At 43.5% G+C, this 17,343-nt stretch overlaps 2 non-coding genes across 2 annotated transcripts; one reads left to right on the forward strand and one right to left on the reverse strand.

Annotated features, from left to right (window-relative positions):
• Positions 1–16,587: 16,587 nt before the first annotated feature.
• Positions 16,588–16,662, reverse strand: Trnas-cga. Its single transcript has one exon. It is a non-coding gene; the product is annotated as a tRNA-Ser (tRNA).
• Positions 16,663–16,846: 184 nt separating this feature from the next.
• On the forward strand, positions 16,847–16,921 carry Trnas-cga. Its single transcript has one exon. It is a non-coding gene; the product is annotated as a tRNA-Ser (tRNA).
• Positions 16,922–17,343: the final 422 nt, after the last annotated feature.

Raw genomic sequence — 17,343 nt, forward strand, 5'->3', positions numbered from 1 at the left:
TCCAATACTAAATTGGTGATCCCTTGATGCCTCAGAACATGTCCTACCAACCGATCCCTTCTTCTGGTCAAGTTGTGCCACAAACTTCTCTTCTCCCCAATCCTATTCAATACTTCCTCATTAGTTATGTGATCTACCCACCTAATCTTCAGCATTCTTCTGTACCACCACATTTCGAAAGCTTCTATTCGCTTCTTGTCCAAATTATTTATCGTCCATGTTTCACTTCCATACATGGCTACACTCCATACGAATACTTTCAGAAATGACTTCCTGACACTTAAATCAATACTGGATGTTAACAAATTTCTCTTCTTCAGAAACGCTTTCCTTGCCATTGCCAGCCTACATTTTATATCCTCTCTACTTCGACCATCATCAGTTATTTTGCTCCCCAAATAGCAAAACTCCTTTACTACTTTAAGTGCCTCATTTCCTAATCTAATTCCCTCAGCATCACCCGACTTAATTAGACTACATTCCATTATCCTTGTTTTGCTTTTGTTGATGTTCATCTTATATCCTCCTTTCAAGACACTGTCCATTCCATTCAACTGCTCTTCCAAGTCCTTTGCTGTCTCTGACAGAATTACAATGTCATCGGCGAACCTCAAAGTTTTTATTTCTTCTCCATGAATTTTGATACCTACTCCTAACTTTTCTTTTGTTTCCTTTACTGCTTGCTCAATATACAGATTGAACAACATCGGGGAGAGGCTACAGCCCTGTCTTACTCCCTTCCCAACCACTGCTTCCCTTTCATGTCCCTCGACTCTTATAACTGCCGTCTGGTTTCTGTACAAATTGTAAATAGCCTTTCGCACCCTGTATTTTACCCCTGCCACCTTTAGAATTTGAAAGAGAGTATTCCAGTCAACATTGTCAAAAGCTTTCTCTAAGTCTACAAATGCTAGAAACGTAGGTTTGCCTTTCCTTAATCTTTCTTCTAAGATAAGTCATAAGGTCAGTATTGCCTCACGTGTTCCAGTGTTTCTACGGAATCCAAACTGATCTTCCCCGAGGTTGGCTTCTACTAGTTTTTCCATTCGTCTGTAAAGAATTCGTGTTAGTATTTTGCAGCTGTGACTTATTAAGCTGATAGTTCGGTAATTTTCACATCTGTCAACACCTGCTTTCTTTGGGATTGGAATTATTATATTCTTCTTGAAGTCTGAGGGTATTTCGCCTGTTTCATACATCTTGCTCACCAGATGGTAGAGTTTTGTCAGGACTGGCTCTCCCACGGCCGTCAGTAGTTCCAATGGAATATTGTCTACTCCGGGGGCCTTGTTTCGACTCAGGTCTTTCAGTGCTCTGTCAAACTCTTCACGCAGCATCATATCTCCCATTTCATCTTCATCTACATCCTCTTCCATTTACATAATATTGTCCTCAAGTACATCGCCCTTGTATAGACCCTCTATATACTCCTTCCACCTTTCTGCTTTCCCTTCTTTGCTTAGAACTGGGTTTCCATCTGAGCTCTTGATATTCATACAAGTCGTTCTCTTACCTCCAAAGGTCTCTTTAATTTTCCTGTAGGCGGTATCTATCTTACCCCTAGTGAGATAGGCCTCTACATCCTTACATTGGTCCTCTAGCCATCCCTGCTTAGCAATTTTGCACTTCCTGTCGATCTCATTTTTGAGACGTTTGTATTCCTTTTTGCCTGTTTCACTTACTGCATTTTTGTATTTTCTCCTTTCATCAATTAAATTCAGTATTTCTTCTGTTACCCAAGGACTTCTACTAGCCCTCGTCTTTTTACCTACTTGATCCTCTGCTGCCTTCACTACTTCATCCCTCAAAGCTACCCATTCTTCTTCTAGTGTATTTATTTCCCCCATTCCTGTCAATTGCTCCCTTATGCTCTCCCTGAATCTCTGTACAATCTCTGGTTCTTTTAGTTTATCCAGGTCCCATCTCCTTAAATTCCCACCTTTTTGCAGTTTCTTCAGTTTTAATCTACAGGTCATAACCAATAGATTGTGGTCAGAGTCCACATCTGCCCCTGGAAATGTCTTACAATTTAAAACCTGGTTCCTAAATCTCTTACCATTATATAATCTATCTGATACCTTTTAGTATCTCCAGGGTTCTTCCATGTATACAACCTTCTTTCATGATTCTTAAACCAAGTGTTAGTTATGATTATGTTGTGCTCTGCGCAAAATTCTACAAGGCGGCTTCCTCTTTCATTTCTGTCCCCCAATCCATATTCACCTACTATGTTTCCTTCTCTCCCTTTTCCTACACTCGAATTCCAGTCACCCATGTCTATTAAATTTTCGTCTCCCTTCACAATCTGAATAATTTCTTTTATTTCATCATACATTTCTTCAATTTCTTCGTCATCTGCAGAGCTAGTTGGCATATAAACTTGTACTACTGTAGAGGTGTGGGCTTCGTATCTATCTTGGCCACAATAATGCGTTCACTATGCTGTTTGTAGTAGCTTACCCGAATTCCTATTTTCCTATTCATTATTAAACCTACTCCTGCATTATCCCTATTTGATTTTGTGTTTATAACCCTGTAGTCACCTGACCAGAAGTCTTGTTCCTCCTGCCACCGAACTTCACTAATTCCCACTATATCTAACTTCAACCTATCCATTTCCCTTTTTAAATTTTCTAACCTACCTGCCCGATTAAGGGATCTGACATTCCACGCTCCGATCCGTAGAACGCCAGTTTTCTTTCTCCTGATAAAAAAACATCCTCTTGAGTAGTCCCCGCCCGGAGATCCGAATGGGGGACTATTTTACCTCCGGAATATTTTACCCAAGAGGACGCCGTCATCATGTAATCATACAGTAAAGCTGCATGCCCTCGGGAAAAATTACGGCTGTAGTTTCCCCTTGCTTTCAGCCGTTCGCAGTACCAGCACAGCAAGGCCGTTTTGGTTATTGTTACAAGGCCAGATCAGTCAATCATCCAGACTGTTGCCCTTGCAACTACTGAAAAGGCTGCTGCCCCTCTTCAGGAACCACACGTTTGTCTGGCCTCTCAACAGATACCCCTCCGTTGTGGTTGCACCTATGGTACGGCTATCTGTATCGCTGAGGCACGCAAGCCTCCCCACCAACGGCAAGGTCCATGGTTCATGGGGGGATTCTTATGTTATAAAATTGTAATTGACACCAGTTCATCATATTATTAACTTGTACGTTACATTTCACTGCACACGTTTCTGTTCGTCATAGTATATGGACAATATGTGAGAAGTAGGGACTGTTAGTGTTTGCACGTGTGTTAATAATTCAGCAAGGGACTGGATAACAGCACTGCTGGTTCTAAGGACAATTCCAAAAACTTTGTGAGTGCACAAGTGGTGGTTATGGACTTGCTATATTATCCGCAAGACTCTACAATGGTGATTGTGCACCTGCACAGTCACAACAGATGGCTGCTGGCCATCTCTACAAGGACTACAGTGGGTCTGCATCTTTGATGACCCACCAATACCATTATTTCTACAAGGACTGCAGTGGGTCTGCACCTTTGCTGACTCACCAGTACCATTATTTCTACAAGGACTGCAGTGGGTCTGCACCTCTGGTGGCCCACCAATACCACAATCTCTACCAGGACTACAGTGGGTCTGCACCTCTGGTGGCCCACCAATACCGTAATGTCTACCAGGACTACAGTGGGTCTACTCTGTGATGACCTACCTACCAATATTCTACAAAACTTCGAATGACCCTGCTGTGGGTTTGCTCTGTTGTGGCCCATTACCTGTCTGCATGTCGAGAGTCAGCACTGTCTTTCCATTGGAAGGACAACACTACTTCTTCAAGAGTGCATGGAAATCCACTACTTCTGTGAGCATTTTCTTTTACTGCTCAGACTTTGAGAGAAACACTGCAATTGTACTGTGATGAATGATCAGGACTGTCTTTATGGACTGTGAGAAAATTTTAGCTTTTGACCAACATTGTATCAATAAGTGTGTGCATTTGATTTCTTTGTTATTGTAATTATGAAAATTTTTTTCAAATCTGTATTGGCCACTGCCCAAAACAATTTGTAAAATTTGTTGTGGGGAGCATGGGGACTATGTAAGTAGGCTGTTTAGGTTTTTATATTGGTAACGCCACGTAGCGCTCTGTATGAAAATCACTGGCTGTGCTGTGTGCAGTCTGTGGTTGGTTTGCATTGTTGTTGGCCATTGTAGTGTTGGGCAGTTGGCTGTTATCAGCGCGTAGCGTTGCGCAGTTGGAGGTGAGCCGCCAGCAGTGGTGGATGTGGGGAAAGAAATGGCGGAGTTTTGAAATTTGTAAGACTGGATGTCATGAACTGCTATGTATATTATGACTTTTCAACACTATTAAGGTAAATACATTGTTTGTTCTTTATCAAAATCATTCATTTGCTAACTATGCCTATCAGTAGTTAGTGCCTTCAGTAGTTTGAATCTTTTATTTAGCTGGCAGTAGTGGCGCTCGCTGAACTGCAGTAGTTCGAGTAACGAAGATTTTTGTGAGGTAAGTGATTTGTGAAAGGTACAGGTTAATGTTAGTCAGGGCCATTCTTTGTAGCGATTACTGAAAGTCAGATTGCGTTGCGCACAGTCATGTATAATTTTTCTGAGGGGACGTTTCATCCTTACACGAATATATCCAGGCAATGAGGTTCACATATTCAGAAATCGAGGTAAAAGTCAAATCCCTCACTAGGAATTTCAGCAACAAACTTCAAGACGACACAAACGAAATACAAAGTACGGCTATTTTAGTGGGCAACTACACTCGATAAAGTTGTAGAAAATCAAACACCTGGAGCACATTTTGAATTTCAGGTGTTTATTGTGATTATTGACAATGTACTGGCTGCATTAGCTAAATGCATGGAAAAATACTATCACTTGACTAATGTTTTTGGAATTTTACGTGACTTTAAAGCTCTTACAGGAAAAGAGATCTTGAAAAGAACTCCTAATATCGTGAATGCTAATCCAGATGGTTTAGAAGAGTCGCTAGGCGACAAACTGGTACAGTTCCCTGAGCTGTGTATTATAATAAAATGTAAATACATAAATGGAAAAAATTAAGTATAAAACAATTGCATTATTAGTTAATGTTGTGCGTGTACGAAATTGGGCTATTCGGACTTCCTCTCTTACATTTCAATCGTAGATGCAGACAGCCGACTCCCCAGACACATGTGCGTGTCAAAAACTGAAGAAAATCCTCCCGACTTGGTTCCACTTCACTGCAATAAAAATACTTAATACTGTTGTTAAGCCTTCTCGTATTCTGAACCACATATAATACATAACACTCGTAGCACGTCACATTTCGAGCAATACATCTCAACCATCCATCTACATACGAGAGAGTGAAACAAAATCAAGTACAAGGGAAAGTGAGTGACGTTTCTGGTTCATTTGTCTGCGCCTTACCGCGCATTAATAATTAATGTCTTTGCCGGCGCTTATGGTCGATGGCTGTGTCTTTTTTTTATATATAAATTTTAACTTTACCTTATCAGGGAGTCTTTCACCATGTACCTACACAGCTACTGAAAACGGATATAGCTGCCATTGACAGAAAAAAACGAAGCTTTTGTACTACAAATTTACAAATTTTTAATGGAAAATTCGCTAGGATTGTGTTTTCCATATGTAGTCCGCCTGCTTTGCTGTGTGGTACCGTGCTCGCCTCCCATGCAAGCGGACCCGGGTTCGATTCCCAGCCGGCTTGGAGAATTTCTCCGTTCGGGGACTGGGTGTTGTATCGTCCTCATCATCATTTCATCCCCATCACCGGTTCGGAGGTCGCCCAATGTGGCGTCGACTGAAATAAGACTTGCACTTGCACTTGGCGGCCGAACTTCCCCGCATGGGGGCCTCCCGGCCAAAGATGCCATCTACTCATTTCCATTTTTTTCGCTATGTAGAAATAGCCTTACGCGTTTAATTGTCTTTAATGATCACCAACTGCAGTGGAGAACGTTCATTTTCAACGTTAAAGCGCATTAAAAATGAATTAAGAAATACGGCTGGACAGGAATGTCTAAATGATCCCAGTATAATGAACGTTGAATACGATTTGTACAGATACGTTGATCTAACCTGTATTATTTCTAAATTTTCCGAAATTAAATCGAGAAAAGTTTATTTGCAACTATCTTGTTTTATTTTATATCCTGAACCATATGACTTAAACACCAACCACGGGTCCCCTGTCAGAATTTGCTACGGGCCCAGCACTTGCTTAGTCCGGCACTGGAAAAGTTTGAATCGCCACTGAAAGACACGCAAGTGGCGTAAATAATAAAAAGCTACAGTGATGCAAAGTGGTTAAAAGTCAGTCCTGCAAAGATAAGTCAGTTATTCCAGGCTTCAAAGAGGTAGGCTCAAAGAATCAATGTCTTATTGAGATTTTATAAAGATTTAAAATCAGTAATTAGAGAAAAAAGATTTAAGCAGATTTAATGTAAGGAAAGCGTAAAAGTATTAACTTCTTCATTCACTTAACGAGCCGGCCGAAGTGGCCGTGCGGTTCTAGGAGCTGCAGTCTGGAACCGCGAGACCGCTACGGTCGCAGGTTCGAATCCTGCCTCGGGCATGGATGTGTGTGATGTCCTTAGGTTAGTTAGGTTTAACTAGTTCTAAGTTCTAGGGGACTAATGACCTCGGCAGTTGAGTCGCATGGTGCTCAGAGCCATTTGAACCAGCCATTCACTTAACGGTTACTTTAAATGGTTCAAATGGCTCTGAGCACTATGGGACTTAACATCTGTGGTCATCAGTCCCCTAGAACTTAGAACTACTTAAACCTAACTAACCTGAGGACATTACACACATCCATTCGAACCTGCGACCGTAGCAGTCGCGCGGTTCCGGACTGAGCGCCTAGAACCGCTAGACCACCGCAGCCGGCGTTACTTCAAGGATTTAAAGAGAAAGAAATAAGGAAAAGAGACAATAAGAAATAACGTTTACAGATCGTAACTTAATAGTATCGCAGAGATAACCATCACTGGTTTGCAATGAAATTATAGCTTTGGTTGCTACGCTCGAAATATCGTAATAAGAAACGGTTTATTAAATGTAACTGAAGAATGGTGCACGAAATTGAGATTTACCGTAAGTTTGTGAAACTTTGATCACGGCAAATATTTATTACGCGTTTTAGGTGATTTTGTTTTATAGTAGTGAGTGAAAGATCTTCGCTTAGTAAACTATACCGAGCGTTAGCGTGAATAACGTAAATAACCAGCGATAGCTGTAGCTACTTCGGGTTATAAAGTTGTTGGGTTGTCATTAAGAGGTTTTAATCATTTAAATTTTGAATAATAACGCCATAGCCCAAGTTATGGGTTATAACTTATAACGTAAGCAATTTTACTGAGATTTGATGATGAGCGCTCCATAACCATTTAATTCTCTCGCTCATGGAACGAGCGTATTTATGTTTCAGATAACGTGCAGTGTGCACGAGATTTAATCAAATCCCAATTATTAAAACGACAAGTACCGATGCTAAAGTGGGTTTATCATTCACCACCTCAGCACATTGCCATACTACTGCTGAGTGTAGTATTGTCACTGTGGGTATGGTGCAAGAGGGCATGTAACCTGTGTACTTCTGTTTTAGTCGGATGAGTGTTCAAAATGTTCAAATGTGTGTGAAATCTTATGGGACTTAACTGCTAAGGTTATCAGTCCCTAAGCTTACGCATTACTTAACCTAAATTATCCTAAGGACAAACACACACAGCCATGCCCGAGAGGGATTCGAACCTCCGCCGGGACCAGCCGCACAGCCCATGACTGCAGCGCCTGAGACCGCTCGGCTAATCCCGCGCGGCAGTCGGATGAGTAGTTCGTGCGCAGTTACCATTAGATTCACACAATTAAACATCTTGGACTTATATTTAACGATTTACATTAATACTTGGACGATATGTGTCTAGTCTTGAAGGCAGGGCTATTGTCGATATACAGATCAGAGTCGCGTCTCACCACGCCACTCTACATAGACCAAAGTGCCATAACACAGTACACATTGAACTCCACAGTGGCAACTGTGGAGATTGTGTCCTCTTCCTCTTCTTCAGCTACACCGATCCACATAAAAGTGTGGGCGAGCTCCAGCCGTTCATCGATTTTTGCTGGAAAAAGATATAAGAATCATAGTCTTTAGAACTACATATATGTGTGGATGAATAGACACACCAATTGATGGTAATTAAGGAGAAAGAGAGACTTGCGCCAAATCCTCGTAGCCATGATCAGCTCAACGACAATGTGGATCACTGATGGAATCGTAGTGGCTGTGGACGAGAGACAGAGCCATGCATAGCCAGTTGATGGGGGCAGGTTGTAGGTCGAGTACATCGCTATTGGACAAGCTGCCCTGTAAATACCCGACTAGCTGCAGGTGCGCTTGTATACTGGAATACGTCCTGAATGGTTCAAAATTGGCTCGGAGCACTATGGGATTTAACATCTATGGTCATCAGTCCCCTACAACTTAGAACTACTTGAACCTAACTAACCTAAGGACATCACACAACACCCAGTCATCACGAGGCAGAGAAAATCCCTGACCCCGCCGGGAATCTAACCCGGGCGCGGGAAGCGAGAACGCTACCGCACGACCGCGAGCTGCGGACTCGTCCTGAATGGTTAACTTGGGTGTAGCTGCACGGCCTTATACGCCAAACCTGGAGTGATAATACTAATTAGTGAAGAGTGTTGAATCTATAATAGAAGATGTTCTGCACCCCCCCCCCCCCCCGTCAGATCAATGACATAATTACAAATAATGGTTCAAATGGCTCTGAGCACTATGGCTCTCAACTTCTGAGGTCATCAGTCCCCTAGAACTTAGAACTACTTAAACCTAACTAACCTAAGGACATCACACACATCCATGCCCGAGGCAGGATTCGAACTGCAGCGCCTAGAACCGCTCAGCCACTTCGGCCGGCCACATAATTACAGTAAGGGGGTTTAAAAGCAAGGATTTGCAGAATGGATTCTCATTTAGTCGACGCAGACGTTGAATTCGATGAAAACAGGAGCACGCGGTCCGGCTGCTAACATGTAGAGCGAGAATCTGCTGTTAAGGGCTGCTGCAATCACTCCTCCTTAGCGTGAGAGCTACTTGTAACTGACGAGCGCCCCATAACCATTTAATTCGCTCGATCAGAATGCTGGTCGTTTACAAAAGCAATGTGAATAGTGTTCATCAACAGCGGAAATGTATAATTCACCAGCGATGTTGTCTGCTTACTTATGTACTTCTGTATGTAGGAATCTCAATGCAGTATTTCTGCGATGAATTTCTTTTAGTGTTGAAAATATATATAAGCGGAGCGATTTGAGTGTCTTGCAAATCGCAGACGTATCTTTTGTGTGTGTGTGTGCGTGCGTATGTGTGTGTGTGTGTGTGTGTGTGTTAGGGAGCAGCAATCCACTCTTAAGGACGCGTGTGAACACACACACACACACACGCACGCACGCAAGCACAAGGTCCCGCCAACTGCAGACCATCGGAGAAGCGACACTTCTATAAGAGAAATATCGCAATCCACTTTCAAAAGCAGATGGCTGGTAGAAAGTATTTAATTTGTAGTCGCCAACTGTTAGAGCGGTCACTACATCGATGTGTAGCTGGGGCTGAAAAATAAGAAACAAAGAGCTCAGAACTGCGCTAGTCCACCGACAATGAGACCGCTGCCACTCTCGAGTAAGGCATTGTTTGTGTAGTGTGAGGTCATTATAGAGAGGGCCGCTGACGATTCTTCACTGCTGACCAGAACAAATACTCCTTTTGCTGTACGCTGCATGCCCATAGAGCGATGGGGAGTGCGAAGTGGACTCCAGCAGTGGCCGCTAACGAAAGACAGGGAATCGCGTCCACTACTCCCTATGTCTATTGATTGCCTGATATGACAACATCAATATCTCCCTCTCTGATGGTTCAAATGTCTCTGAACACTATGGGACTTAACTTCTGAGGTCATCAGTCCCCTAGAAATTAGAACTACTTAAACCTAACTAACCTAAGCACATCACACACACACCCATGGCCGAGGCAGGATTCGAACCTGCGTCCGTAGCGGTCACGCGGTTCCAGACTGTAGCGCCTAGAACCGCTCGGCCACTCCGGCCGGCCTCTCTGAAATAGTCTGTATTTGGGTTATAAAGTTTTTACGTTGACACCAAATTCACTTCACCAACTGATCTGCATTGTAATCAGAGACAGAATTTAACCGTATATCTACCCTCCCAAAAGTATTTGAACCTAGGCAGCTCAAAATATAGCAACCATCGGTTCCCCTTTCGAAAGACTGGTTCGTCATTCGATTTGAAGACGTCGGGTGACTGTTCAGATCAGGAGATGACACCATCCTCACCCCTGATAAATCCGCTCCCCTAGCACTGCAGCACCGTGTTGCTGTAATGAATAGTCAGTACAGAAAATGTAACTGCTCGTTCCAGTCGAAGTTAGTAAACATCGCTTTAGCACTTTTCAGTGCATTTTACACCATCAACCCACACAAACACACCAATCATTAGCCATGTAATTAACTGTCGTCTGAGGAGCACTCCTTAGCAATCGAATTCGTCTGATCTGAATGCCGGACATGCACTTTACGATGAGATGTGTCGCTCTGGTTGGCAGCTGATTCCCGCGGAACAGTAGTTACTGCACTGGAATGGGAATACAGTGCACTTTTCGTTCGGTATCCACATCACGTAGTACCGGACTTCCGCGTTTCACAACACTAGTTTGAGAGAGTCTTGGCGGGATGCAAACACCTCCCGGAAGCGCTCACTGAAAATACCTGCAATCTGTTCTCGAATCTGACTGGCTGGAAGACCTAAATGTGAAATAATTTCCTACACAAGAAGAATCGCCACACCTAGCTGTAGTGAATGCGGACACACAATAATTTTTTCGGACGTTTCACGCATACAAAGGATAATTGCATTGCTTGTCTAAAATGCGTATATGCTGGAATGTAAAGTTATTGTGATCTGTGTTCCGACATGTGCAAAAGAAAATAATGTAGGTGGGAAGTGAGCGAACTGTCTGGTGGTAAGGGAGGTACTGTTACAATCTCTCTCTCTCTCTCTCTCTCTCTCTCTCTGTGTGTGTGTGTGTGTGTGTGTGTGTGTGTGTGTGGTGTGTGTACCTTGTGCGACTGTAATTCTGCCATTCTGCACGGTTCCTATCTTTATCTGATGGAGAGAACATCGATTGTGATGCGTTGTTAAAATCAAGACGGTGAAACACCGATGGAAGAGATATTTGCAGGTTTTCTAGACATGGGAAAAAGACATGATTATTAGTATTAAAACAATATACATGGTGGCGCAAGGAATGTGTTACCAATTGTTTCTTTCACAATTTACGTCGCACATTAGATATCCCGCTGGGATCTCTACAGCAGTACCAGCAGAGCTTGGAAAAACAAATGAGCTACGAAATGACGTGTAATTCACGATACTGCCGCTAGGAGATTAGTAAGTAGCAATGGCGGACAATGGAAGACTGACGACACAGCAACGATCGGCAATTGTGTTACTTTTTCATGAAACGAAAAGCCTTGTTGTGACTCAGAGGCGTTTTCGACAACAGTTTAACACACGATGGGTCCCTTGCAGGAAGACCATCCACAGGTTGTACGATAAATTTGTACAGGAAGGAACAGTATTGGAACCGAAGCGACCTCGGCCTAAGGCTGTTTGTTCGCCGGAGAATATTGAAGCGGTACGAGTTGCTGTACAGCGAAGTCCTGGGAAATTATGTAGAAAGGCAGCAGTGCAACTGGGAATATCCAGACGCTCCGTTCAACGTATTCTTAAAAGTGACCTCCATGTGTACCCATCCATACAAGATGACCTGTGCACAAAAGCTCACTGAAGAACACAAGCAGCAGAGACTACTGTTTGCTCAGTGGGCGGAGGATAGGGAAGAAACTCTCAACAACGTTTGGTTTTCAGACGAGGTGCATTTTCATTTAGACGGTGTGGTTAACAAACAAAATGTACGCTTTTGGGCCACTGAAAACCCACAAGTGCTTCACGAACGACAACATTATGCTCCGAGGATTACAGCGTGGGCAGCAATTTCCAGTCACGGACTTATTGGACCCTTTTTCTTTGAAGAAACTGTGAACAGCGGGCATTATTTGAGCATGCTTCGCAATAGCTTCATTCCACAGCTTCTTGCTACTGCCTTGCCCTTCAACACGCAGTGCTTCATGCAAGATGGAGCAAGGCCACATACTGCAAACACTGTGTTGGAGTTTTTACACGAGCATTTCGACATGCGGATCATTTCACTCAGGTCTCCAGCTCGCTTCAATGACGGACAAAATTGGCCCCCCCAATAGTCCAGACCTCAATCCATGTGACTTTTTTCTTTGGGGGTACCTAAAGAAAAAAAATTTCCCAAAACGTGCACATGATTTAATGGAGCTCAGAAGACTTATTCTTCAAGCTAGCAGTGAAATTACGGAAGACATGTGCCGTAGGGAAACCACTAACTTCAGTGTTCGTTTGAAGGAAGTTAGAACAAATCTCCATGGTTGGCTCTGAGCACTATGGGACTAAACTTCTGTGGTCATCAGTCCCCTAGAACTTAGAACTACTTAAACCTAGCTAACCTAGGGACATCACACACATCCATGCCCGAGTAAGGATTCGAACCTGTGACCGCAGCAGTCGCGCGGATCCAGACTGCAGCGCCTAGAACCGCGCGGCCACTCCGGCCGGCACAAATCTCCATGGACGGCTCTTCATTGTAGTATATGTTCCTTTCAGATTGTATTGACAATAAAGTTTACGTTCCAAAACAAAATTTCGAGCGCCACCCTGTATCACTCTGTAAAGTACATGGATGATCTGGAATCTGTTATATCATTGTCATCGGAAATCGTTAAAAGGAAAAAATACAAGCGAAACTACCAGTTTCTTCTATTTTTTAAATGTTCGCAGACGATATATGTATCTAGTTACTCACCTACAATTGATTATATCTTCTCTCTAGCTCTTTCTCCTTTTTTATGAAATGTATCGGTTTGTCACGTTTAGAGCCGTCGATGAAAATGTTTTTAACTCGTGGCGTCGCGCATATTTCGCACACTTCCATTAGCGGTTAAAATATACGCTAACAATCATGAAAGTTGCTATGTAGGCAAATAATTCTGAGTAAAGGTACTAATCTGGATTGTAACAGTTTACTTATATTGTCAACACACGCTACTAGCTCAAAAATACGCGTGGTTTGTTTAAAATTGTTAATGCCCTTAAAATTGTTGCAAGGAGAGGTACGATATAATCACTACGTAGCTGCACTATTATGCTCAATGTTACGTAAATTTTTTGTTAAACACTGCCCTTTTATACGGTCAATTATGAGTTGAGTAACATTTACGGCAGTGAAAACAAGATTTTTACGTCAGTGATTTACTTTTAGGCAAGCCCGAGCCTCAAATGATAATTTCTTACCTTTGCACTAGTCGTGAATGAAAAAATTTCTGCACAAAATATTTTCTTTTTCTGATGGCAAAATATTTGAAGTGGTTTTTCCTGTTACCTTGTAGGTCAAGGATTGAAATCATGTGATTAATTATATTTCATATTGTACTTGTCAGGGGCAAATACTTTTTATACACATATTTTGTAAAAGCTTTCGTACAGTTAACAAATTCGTGCATTCAGAAGCACCGTTACAGAAGCAGGTTCGACAGCTGACGCCAGAACGATAATTTTATTCACCAAGTCTTTGCCTCACAATTATAGAAATTCCATGGCATAATATAATCTTAGACTTTGTAATTCACAGTATTTGTTACACAGAAATATATTTATTATTAATAATTTTAAGTTCAAAACACATAAAGGTGTAGAGTTTTCTCATTCCAAAATAATACACTACTGGCCATTAAAATTGCTAAACCACGAAGATGACGTGCTACAGACGCGAAATTTAACCAACAGGAACAAGATGCTGTGATATGCAAATGATTAGCTTTTCAGAGCATTCACACAATGTTGGTGCCGGTGACGACACCTACAACGTGCTGACATGACGAAAGTTCCTACCGATTTCTCATACACAAACAGCAGTTGACCGGCGTTGCCTGGTGAAACGTTGTTGTGATGCCTCGTGTAAGGAGGCGAAATGCGTACCATCACGTTTCCGACGTGGATTGTAGCCTATCGCGATTGCGGTTCATCGTATCGCGACATTGCTGCTCGCTTTGGTCGAGATCCAATGACTGTTAGCAGAATATGGAATCGGTGGGTTCAGGAGGGTAATACGGAACGCCGTGCTGGATCCCAAAGGCCTCTTGTCACTAGCAGTCGAGATGACAGGCATCTTATCCGCATGGCTGTAACGGATCGTGCAGCCACGTCTCGATCCCTGAGTCAACAGATGGGGACGTTTGCAAGACAACAACCATAGGCACGAACAGTTCGATGACGTTTGCAGCAGCATGGACTATTAGCTCGGAGACCATGGCTGCGGTTACCCTTGACCCTGCGTCACAGACAGGAGCGCCTGCGATGGTGTACTGTCCGATCTCGTGGTCGTGCGGTAGCGTTCTCGCTTCCCACGCCCGGGTTCCCGGGTTCGATTCCCGGCGGGGTCAGGGATTTTCTCTGCTCGTGATGACTGGGTGTTGTGTGCTGTCCTTAGGTTAGTTAGGTTTAAGTAGTTCTAAGTTCTAGGGGACTGATGACCATAGATGTGAAGTCCCATAGTGCTCAGAGCCACTTGAACCATTTGATGGTGTACTCGACGACGAACCTGGCTTCACGAATGGCAAAACGTCATTTTTTCGGTTGAATCCCGGTTCTGTTTACAGCATCATGATGGTCGCTTCCGTGTTTGGCGACATCGCGGTGAACGCACAGTGGAAGCGTGTATTCGTCATCGCCATACTGGCGTATCACCCGGCGTGATGGTATGGGGTGCCATTGGTTACACGTCTCGGTCACCTCTTGTTCGCATTGACGGCACTTTGAACAGTGGACGTTACATTTCAGATGTGTTACGACCCGTGGTTCTACCCTTCATTCGATCCCTGAGAAACCCTACATTTCAGCAGGATAATGCACGACCGCATGTTGCAGGTCCTGTACGGGCCTTTCTGGTTACAGAAAATATTCGACTGCTGCACTGGCCAGCACATTCTCCAGATCTCTCACCAATTGAAAACGTCTGCTCGATGGTGGCCGAGCAACTGGCTCGACACAATACGCCAGTCACTACTCTTGATGAACTGTGGTATCGTGTTGAAGCTGCATGGGCAGCTGTACCTGTACACGCCATCCAATCTCTGTTTGACTCAATGCCCAGGCGTATCCAGGCCGTTATTACGACCAGAGGTAGTTGTTCTGGGTACTGATTTCTCAGGACCTATGCACCCAAATTGCGTGAAAATTGAATCACATGTCAGTTCTACTACAATATATTTGTCCAATGAATAGCCGTTTTTCATCTGCGTTTCTTCTTGGTGTAGCAATTTTAATGGCCAGTAGTGTATTTCATCATTACTAGCACATTTACATACATAAACACACGTATTTTTTAATTGTCATTGACAAATTTCACTTGTGGGTTTTGCAACATTTTACTACCTGTTTTAGAAGTTTTACAGGAGACGGTACACTGTGCACATGTTATCACTTTATAAAAATTCGGCAAGATGAACACCATGTAGCGTCCTGCTCTCCGGCGGCACGATCCTGCGCTTCCCACCGAGTGGTTAATACGCTATTACTGCGATCACAACCAATGTGCAGTGCGGTTTTTGTAGCTGGTAGCGAAAGACTAGTTTTTTAATGAATCATATAAATCAATATCGTACCTCAACACTGTACTTGCATCCGCAATTTATAAAACCACGTGCAGCATTAACGTGAAAATCGATACAGTGATACCAGCAAGTGCTTTTTATTTTTTATTTTTATTTTTATTTTTTTGTTTGTTTTGTCTTCCTATAGAACGAAGGCTAATGTGCAGACGTATTGTAATATAGAAGTTGCTGTCGTGTGTCTGTGTGTTTTTAATTATGTCTCTCTCCTCCTAAGACGCACTACTACCACTCACTTCTGTCCATCATGGAACATTCGTTCAGTGTCGGTTATCGTGTTACTGTTTCGTCTTAGTAGCATTACGTTACTGGGGAAGTCTTCTGCTCACCGTAGTGTGTCCCGCTTGCTAGCTGAATGTGTTGGTTCAAATGGCTCTGAGCACTGCGGGACTTAACATCTGATGTCATCAGTCCCCTAGACTTAGAACTACTTAAACCTAACTAACCTAAGGACATCACACACATCCATGCCCGAGGCATGATTCGAACCTGCGACTGTAGCAGTCGCGCGGTTCCGGACTGAAGCGCCTAGAATCGCTCGGCCACCGCAGCCGGCGCTGAATGTGTGTTTAAGGACTTTTCGATGGTGTCAAGTACTTATTTTGTAATACACACACCAAAAAAAGTTTTGTATAACCCCGATTCCCAAAAATCCTGAAGATAGACGTTGACTTTGGATATTGTTATCACAGACAGTCCCTTTGACTGAAACTTCCTGACTGATTAAAACTGTGTGCCCGACCGAGACTCGAACTCGGGACCTTTGCCTTTCGGGGGCAAGTGCTCTACCAACTGAGCTACCGAAGCACGACTCACGCCCGCTACTCACAGCTTTACTTCTGCCAGTACCTCGTCTCCTACCTTCCAAACTTTACAGAAGCTCTCCTGCGAACCTTGCAGAACTAGCACTCCTGAAAGAGCTTCTGTAAAGTTTGGAAGGTAGGAGACGAGGTACTGGCAGAAATAAAGCTGTGAGTACCGGGCGTGAGTCGTGCTTCGGTAGCTCAGTTGGTAGAGCACTTGCCCCCGAAAGGCAAAGGTCCCGAGTTCGAGTCTCGGTCGGGCACACAGTTTTAATCTGCCAGGATGTTTCATATCATCGCACACTCCGCTACAGAGTTAAAATCTCATTCTAGTTCCTTTGACTGTTTAGGGAAGTCACTAAACCCACCCAAAGATGTAAACAACCATGCACGAGCAGCGTCTATTAGCCGGAGGGCGTCCGACATCCGATCAGTTCCAATCATTCCATCAGGAAGGAAGTACACGGCTCGTGTTGTCTGTAGTTCAACGATGCATAGACGGTCAATACCGCGGTTCGATCGCGTCCGCATTGTTACTTCGTGCCAGGAAGGGCTCTCAACAAGGGAAGTGTCCAGGCCTCTCGGAGTGAACCAAAGAGATGTTGTTCAGTCATGAAGGGGGTACAGAGCGACAGGAACTGTCGATAACATCCCTCGCTCATGCCGCCCCCAAAGGCTGCTACTGC

This window comes from Schistocerca americana, chromosome 1, assembly GCF_021461395.2.
Source record: "Schistocerca americana isolate TAMUIC-IGC-003095 chromosome 1, iqSchAmer2.1, whole genome shotgun sequence".
In the NCBI taxonomy this organism is placed as follows: Eukaryota; Metazoa; Arthropoda; class Insecta; order Orthoptera; family Acrididae; genus Schistocerca; species Schistocerca americana.